The sequence below is a fragment of the Asparagus officinalis genome, unplaced genomic scaffold (assembly GCF_001876935.1).
Source record: "Asparagus officinalis unplaced genomic scaffold, Aspof.V1 AsparagusV1_Un647, whole genome shotgun sequence".
Lineage (NCBI taxonomy): Eukaryota > Viridiplantae > Streptophyta > Magnoliopsida > Asparagales > Asparagaceae > Asparagus > Asparagus officinalis.
Window position 1 is genome coordinate 103,147 of NW_017972908.1, and position 9,317 is coordinate 112,463.

Below are 9,317 nucleotides of genomic sequence, written 5' to 3' on the forward strand. Positions count from 1 at the left end.
AGGATTGCGGTTTGGGGGTGAGCCGATAAAGCAGTTCAAACCCGACCCGTAATTTATATTTCAGACGTGTGCTGCTGTGCACGTGATAGAGGGGCAATTTGGTTTGCACGCAACATTTCTTATATAAAATAAACTCTAAATTTATTATTAGGATATCTATAATTATATTATATAAAAAATATTTTCACTATAAATTTAGTGTTTGGTTAAATAATAATTAGTGTAAAAACTATATAAATTTGTCATATAAGAAAACTTGATGCAGGCGGTTTTTCTATTTGAGTTTAAAAGTATTTTCTTCAATGAGGTGGGATTATATTTATTCTTTAATTTTTTTTTCCTTGAAGCCTGCAGCTTTTCCTCTCACCAAATTGGTTGTGATATTTGTTGTAAGTTTTTTCTACAAAAATACAAGTTCATTTATATTTCATAAATACAATGTTGCAAGCAATGCATTTACAAATCTGATTGCTCTACTTACTCTTACAACTTCATTTCCATCCAACCAATCAGCCCTAAAAATAGAATAAAAATAATGCTTCGTAAATTTTATGTAGTTCTTAATTCTGAAATAATAAGGCAAAAGACGGGCTCATGGGATTTTTAGATAGTTTTTAATCAAATTTTTAATGAAATACCTTTATGAGTTTTTTCTAGAGATATTGTGCATGAATAGAAAAATATTCAATCTATATGTTACCATAATGTAATATAGACTGTGAGATATCGGATTGAGCCATCATTTCATTAGGAAAAAAAATTAACTATCAAAAAATAAAAGTTGTGAGGTTTTATACCAACCGACAGAGGCTGAGAAAGTTAGACATTACCACTCTCTTTAAAAAAGCCTCAAATTTAGTCACTTGCCATTGACCAACAGCGACACAGCTCCCTAAACCCATCTAATTAATTTTGGTTTTCTTTTGGTAAGAGATGAAAGAAGATGATCATACTCTCTTTAAAAGCACGAGTTCAGAAAAATCTTTCGGTAGACAAAAATACCCTTCCATTAAGTAATAGTAAGTTGATAAATTAATTAATTCTTATTGGATATACATAGTATGAAGATAATAATATAGTTTAAATTGAAATGTAAACATTAATAAAATTATTAAATATCAAATTTACAAATGTATACAAGATGAAGGGCGTATATGCAAAAACTAAACAAATTAACGAGATAAATAATGTTTATCCTAAAGGTTGAACCCAGAAATAGCACAGACCTACAAATATACATAGTGTGGACAGGATATTTGCAAAATCCACCAAAAAAATTAAAGAGACAGAAGTCGTTCTCAAAATTATAAAAAAGGAAAATTAAAACAAACGGCTACGATCTAAGGATAGAATTGTTTTCGTCAAAAGTTGCTTTTTACATTGCTGTTAAACCTATTACACCGTTTATCGATTAAAAGTTCAAACTGAAAGAAAAGTCGATATTTTTATAAGACCCTCTTACAATGAAAAAGTAAAAATTCCAACTTTATCCAACAAAACACAGCAGTAGTTTATCTCTTGTTGCTTTGCATGGGATCTTTACCTACGTCGGGGACGCATTAGTCCGTGGACCACTGCAGATCATATTCGGTTGACAAAATAATTATGTTCTTGCTTCACAAAGGAAACAATTGTAGCAGCGACAATCACAACCAAGCGAAATTATGGCTCTTCTCGAGATTAAAACCAAGTTTAATCCGGAGGAAAGAGGAGGAGAGAATCTCAAATCTTTCGAAAGCTTTTTCTTTATGAAAAAGTTTACCAAGATTCGCCAATTCTCCTCTGAAATTCGTGGTTTACTGCTCAATTTGACAGCACTTCGCCCTCTGATTTCAGATCCTCTCAAATAAAGACCATGGGTTTCTATTTATAGGCTTTTGTCACCTTGTTTTCTGATAAGATCAAGTATTTTGGCGTCATCTGCAGTTGATAACGCCCAAACATACTTAAGGATAGCTTCAGAACAGTTGGGGAGGTCCTGTAACGAAAGAATCCTTAAAAAATATTAAAATCTGCGTTTTGGGAGTCTTAGGAGTCAGTAGTACTCGTGGTGGCTCGGAGCTGTGCGAGCCACTATTTGGTGGCTCGCATGGGCGCGAGTCACCATTTGGTGGCTCGCACTCACGCGAGCCTCCTGACCTATTTCGTTCGTCTTTTTAACGTTTTGGCTGTTGCAGCCCCTTCAGTTCGCTTGTTTTGCGCTTGTGCCTTTACACGCGTTTCGTCGCTCCGCTGACTTGTACGCTTCACCAATTCGCTTCATACATTTATCGGTGTGGGATAATATTCCTTGGCTCGAATAATGACATTCATCGTCTTCTCTCCGTCTCGAGCTATGTTCGGAGACCTATTAAGTAGTTTTTGACGCCTACAACAACGTGACGATCTCTCACCGACTAAAATTCAAGTAGTTCATAGTACTGCATAATTAGTTTTAAAGTTTAATTATACTATTACTATTTAAATAAAACTCTATTTATAATGTTATCTTCTCACATGCAACATCGCGTACCAATATATATAAGACAAGAAATTATAACAATTTTCATAGCACTTTTATCTCCTTCTATAGGTGTGTGCTTTTGTTAGTTTCTTCTTATTATATTAAATTAGATTGTTTAAATATTATGAACTATGAAATAGCAATAATTTTCACAGTACTTTCATCTATTTTCTTCTTATTAGATTAAATTAGATTATTTTAAAATAATTAACTATATTATATGTTTGATCTTTTTTCAGATCAGAAATTATAATAATTTTTATAGCACTTTTATCTCCTTCAACGTGTATGTGGCTTTGTTATTTTCTTCTTATTAGATGATAATAGATTGTTTAAAAATTATGAGTTATGAAATTTCAACAATTTTCACATCACTTTCATCTATTTTCTTCTTATTAGATTAGATTAGATTATTTTAAAGCAATTAATTATATTGTATATTAATTTTTTCAGATCATAAAGTTTAATTATACTATTATTATTTAAATAAATATTGTTTGTATAAAAATCAAATGGAATCACACACGTATCTTAGATCTCAATGACAATTATAATACTTACATATGAGTGTTGGTTAAAATAAATTTTATGTACAGACTTAACTTATATAATCTTACTTTAACCGGATTAGATAATTTAATTTTATTTACACCCCAAACTCTTCTACAAAATCAAAAGAGAGTAGCAATACTATTGTTATATATATCCACAGGACCAGAGATATCTCGAAAATGAACGAAGAAAACCACACAAAGAAAAACCATATTAATTACCCCCAGACACCACTGTTTTCAAAACCACCATTTTCCATCTCTATCTATAATATATCCACATACCCAAATTATGTTGTTGGAGTTTTTCCCTCTCAAACTACACCATTGATCAACTCTCCTTTTTTCTTTGCACTTAAATTGTATAGCATTCATTGCGATGAGGACTTACCTGGGTTCTCTGTCTACCTTGAACATCCAATAAAAATAATAATGTACTAGACCTTGTAGTTAGTTAATAATGAGATTTTGTCATTATAAACAAATTAAGGTAAAGATTAATAATTCTTAAGAGTGTATTACGTTCCCCTATCTTCCACTGCAAAGTTGTTAGTGTTTATTCTGGCCCAAGAGATTTTTAAAATTAATCTTGAGAGTTGCTTGCATTAGAAAAATTATGTTAGAGGGCACAAATAGTCTGTTTTATAGTTTAAGATTGTCAACATATTCTGTCTCTGATGCATATCAATTATGAGTAATAATATAATTTAATTGATTCAAGTATATCCTAATATATTTCTAGACTCTTGTCTTGTCCTTTTCTCTTTATTATATACTAACATGATATCACAATTAATGTAGACAATGAATACACTACTATAAAATTACCCATGAAAAAGATAAAGGTGGAGAAAGATTGATCTCAGTTTAATTAAATATGAATAAAGAATGAATAAATGATAATATTTTTAAATATTTTATAGTAAAACTTAATTTTTTGAGTAAAATTAGTATCCTTTAGAAGGGATTTTCATGCAAAATTTTTAATACGCTTATGTGAATGATTTTGTCATATAAAATTATACTAGAGTCACCATTAATCTTTAGTATTTATTTTTTATTTTAAGTTTATCAATAATTAAGATGTCTTCTAGTCTTGTGAAAAGTATGTGCTCTGTGCTGAGCTTATACAAGTCATCTTAATATTAAGCATTTAGTTATATTTTTATTAACACATCAATAATATATTATTGTATTTTTTTCAAACTTATCATTATATTTAATGACTAGGATAAACAAATTGGACATCGATGATTTAATCCGATAAACAAATATGTTACATGAAGTTTGATATATACAAATTTAAATAAATAATATTGTGTATGCAAGTATATAAAAGTATAGTGATCCTAGTTTTACACACAAATCTATTTCATATTTTTTTTAAAAATGTTTAAATAAAATTTATGGCAAAAGTAATAATCCATGTTTATATAATTTAATTGAAAATGAATCTGACTTATTTTATAGTAAGAAAATAAACAAACATAATAATTTTAATATCTAACCAAGTGCATTGCATGTGCACAAGAACTAGTAGAAGTGAAAAACACAATATGTTTGACTAGGATACCGGTAGTTTGCCAATGCACGTGTAAAACATATTAAAATTATATTAAACACCTCGCACTATTAAACACCAGGCCAAGAAAAAATGTTGAATGTTATTACTGTCACAAGTATGGACATATAAAACCTAATTGTCCAGCGCTCAAAGCAAATGATAATTCACAGTCAAAGTCTTGGGAGATGAAACATTCAATTGCCAATGTTACTAAAGAGTCTTCTAGTGTAAAACCCCAAAAATTTGAATATTTTATGATAAATAATAATAAATATGTTATATATTTATAAATAATATATTATGATATTTGAGTATGCTAGGAATTGGTTTGAGATCAATTCAATGTATATATGTATATATATAAGAGCAAATGCACAATTCATGCTCGATGTATAAATCTGAAAATTTATGATCAGCGAAAAGATTTTATATTTTTCCCATATATATAGTTATAATTTGGAAAAACTTAAAAGACAAAAGTTGTAGGTATCTTCAAGAGCTTTCCAACAAGTTTTATATCACCTCATTCCGAAGTCGGACGTGAAAGTTATGGCTAAAATATCAAAGGTTATTTTCCTAGTCAGATTAGGATTCCTAGTTCGGGTCAAACGAGTTTATTTCGGGTTTGCATATATATAAACATATGTTTTCATGAAAATTAATATCCTTACATCAGAGTTTCAAACCCTAGCAGCCCCTCTTCCTCTCTCTGAATCCCTAGCCCTAAAGTTGAGAATTTTGAGAGCTTTGTGAAGCAAATATCGACACGAGGGCGAGATCATCAACGTGTAGCAAGGGGAAAACGGCTTGGTTGTACTTATTTTTGGTTGTTAGTTATTTCAGAGACTTAGAACAATGTCTAAAGTAAGATTATCTTCATCCAAACCCTTCCACATAGTTAAATAACTAGTTAGATGTTTAATATAATGTTGAATATGTGTTTTCATGCTTGAATCTTAACATGATGTGATAAAAGTTAAATTTGTGATGTTAAAATATAAACCAATACTAGATTAGTAATTTTTTTCTTGCTGTCTATGATAGTATCATGATCATGACCATTAGGATTTTTCATAATTTTATTTATATATGAGAAATTTAAGAGATGTACTAAATAAATATTTTCTGCAGAAAACTACAACAATTATATCATGTTTAACTGAGATTTCAAAATAAAAAATAAACTCTAAAATTTAACCAAACTAGTGCCAAATGAAATATATATGTATCTAGTTTTTAAAACAGAAGACTAATCTTAAAAATCATTTGTATAGAGAAAGATATGATCTTTTTACTAACAACATGTCCTGCAAAAAAATGGATATATAATGTTTAACTGGAGATTTGGGATAATAAATGAACTCTAAACTAAACCAAACCTTTGTCATTTGATATATGTGTGAATCTAGGTTTCAAAACAGAAAACCATTCTTAAAAAGAGTTTGTATAAAGAAAGATATGTTATATTTACTAACAACATGTCCTGCAGAAAAATGGGTGCACATATATAATGTTTAACTGGAGATTTGGGATAACAAATGAACTCCAAACTGAACCAAACTTATGTTTAACTGGAGATTTGGGATAACAAATGAACTCCAAACTGAACCAAACTTATGTCATGTGAAAGATGTGTGAATCTAGTTTTCAAAACAGAAAACCATTTATAAAAATAATTTTCCTAGAGAAAGATATGCTTGTTTTACTAACAGATATCACGTCTGTTTTTCCTGCTCGTTTTGTGGAGTTGTGTTGCGCCGTTTTGAGGTGCGTTCGCGGAGTTTTGAGCCGCTTGATGTTACACGTTTAATCATAAATATGTTATGTTATATATTTAAGAATCCTAAGGGGATTATGATAAATTTTGATTTGATCATATTTGAATTAGATATAGTTCATATACATGTTGGATGTCGTTGATGAGCACAACTCAGTACTATATGGGATAGTGCGTCGACATACCAAATATACATGGTTTATACATGAGCTAAATGTTGTTGATGAGCATATCTTAGTACTATATGGGATAGTGCGTCGACATACCTGAGATACAAAGATATATATGAGGTGGATATCGTTGATGAGCTCAGTTTAGTACTACATGAGGTAGTGCGTCGATATTCCATATGTACAGGCTATTGAGTCGGATTTTAGGAGACTTGATCTAGTCGTCCGTCCCGCACTAGGGTGCGATGAGGCTCGTGAGCCGTATTTCTAGGATGTCTATTTGGTAGTCCGTCCCGCACTCATGTTATGCACTGAGATCGCGATGAGACTAATGAGCTGTGTACACAGTTCAGTATACCTACAGGGTAGTCCGTTACACTGAGACAATTACTTGATAGCCTAAGTATGGTAGATGCCGATTATGAATACGACCTATCATTGAACTATATGACTGAGATATGTTACTTTTAAAAGTATACAAAATTATGTGTTAGTATTTTATTCTATCTCTCCAGTGATAGTGGAAGATATTATAAATACGATGTGTTGATATCTTATTTCTTTTACTGCCTTTTTACTTCTTAGTTGGGATCAATGATTAGAGATTCACAACTTGAGACTTATAGTATATACATGAGGCTTTCCTTGTTTGGATTATTTTACTCGACGTACCAGTCTCGTGTTATGGATTTCTAATTATTGGTTTCATTAGATTGTGTTTTCTTAGTTCGGTATTAATGTTTAGATATCTACAATTTGAGACTTATGATATATACATGAGGGTTTCCTTATTTGGATTATTTTGCTCGACGTACCAGTCTTGTGTTATGGATTTCTAATTATTGGTTTTATTAGATTGTCTTTTCTTAGTTTGATATTAATGTTTAGATATCTACAATTTGAGACTTATGGTATATACATGAGGGTTTCCTTGTTTGGATTATTTCGCTTGACGTACTACGTCTCGTGTTGTAGGTTTCTAAATGTTAATCCCACTTAGATACGAGAAAAATGAATCTAGGTAGACTATGCTTAATAGATAGAGCCTCCACTCCATCTAGCAGCCCTTCCCCTAGGGGCGGATGGAGGTAATCTTGTTGTAACGCTCTGACGCTCTTGTTGTTGTTTCTTTTTCTTTTAAAAATACCCTTTCAGGTAGCTCGAAGTTCCGGAGAGCCGCAGGATGACGGAGTTCTTGCATAGTCGCCGTCCCGAGAGATTTATTAGAGGCTCCACTGTAGTTTTAAATTTTATTCAGACATAGAGTTTATTTCCATTTTGTAAAGGCAATGAGCCTTAGTTCGACTTTCCGTTTTGATTCATGTTGAGACATCGTATGTTATTGCAGACTCCAAATGTATTTTAGTTTATTTTCAGTTGAGACATGACCTTTATTTATGAGATATCATCTTCTTTATCATGTCTATTATTGTCGTTCTACTTCTTTGCCTGTTTTGTACCTACGCTTTTATTTGACCCCACTAGAGGATATTACTGTGATTGGTAAAATTTATTGTTGCACAGTGTTGGTGCATGGCAGGTTTGACATCTCTGGGTTCACCTTGGACTGCAGCCATGAGTGAAAACAGGGACGTCACAATTGGTATCAGAGCTCTAGTTTCAGTATCCTTAGGATCATCCTGTGTCGAGTCGTGGAGCTAGGATAGAGTTTCTTAGGATTCATGTATAGAGTCCGTAAGGATTTCCTAGTATGAGTGAGGACGATATATGCGTATATCTTAAAAATTGAGAAATTTTTTTTGACAACTATTTTATGTTGATTGAAGGTAATTGCGTGAATACTATGTGTTATGAATTCGTATTGTGATACGTTATATATATATGTATTTTTGCTATCTCACTTACTGTGAAAATTAAGCTCTCCTTTTGATATTATAAATATCGAAACGAGGATGTGGTCGAGGTAAAACTCGTACCTGGAGAGCTGGGCATGCAGAGCCGAGCCATAGTAGGTTCCATAGTATTTGATCGACTCTATGGCGCCGTTAGCAGCAAGATCTTACCATACTCGAGGAGCAAGAGGTGCATCCGTTTCCGTCAGCAATACCATTTTCAAGTGATTTACCACCGGTTGTAACCGTCGTGAAAGTAAAGAGGCAAACGAGACAGTAATTATCACCTATTTGGGAGAATTTAGGTCATTTCTTCATCAAACAATTAGCGCTAGTCTAAGTGAAGCAGGGAGATATACCCATAGTGAAGGAAGAAATCAAAATCCAGAATAGTGACAATGACAATGGCAAGAGAACCATTGTGGAAATCTAGAGAAACCTAACAACGGGAGAATGATTTTATCCCAGCAACAAGGACAAGATAAGAAAGGAGCACAATGTGATTAGAGAGCGTCGGAGTAGCGCAGAGACTCGGAGAAACATGTTATAATCACAACAAGGTCGAACAAATAGCAAAAGACTTGTAGCAGTTCACAGCAGGAAGCTAGCATGATAAAGGTCGCAGTCGGCAATCTCAGAGTCGTAATTTCGGCCAGCAGTGAGGAAATAGAAGTACTACTTGTTAATCCGAAGATTTAGGGGCCAGCAGGCCAGATTTTCATTATCCAGAAGATTTGTACTATCCAGCAAAATCTATTCAGCTGTACCGCATGATCAGGGTACGAGCGGAGCTTTATTCGTGATTTCATTTTCAGTTCGGATCTAGTTTGATTTATGAAATTCGTTTATCTCTTATCCTTCGTACCTTTGTTGATGGGTGTCAGCTTGTGGCATTCCTT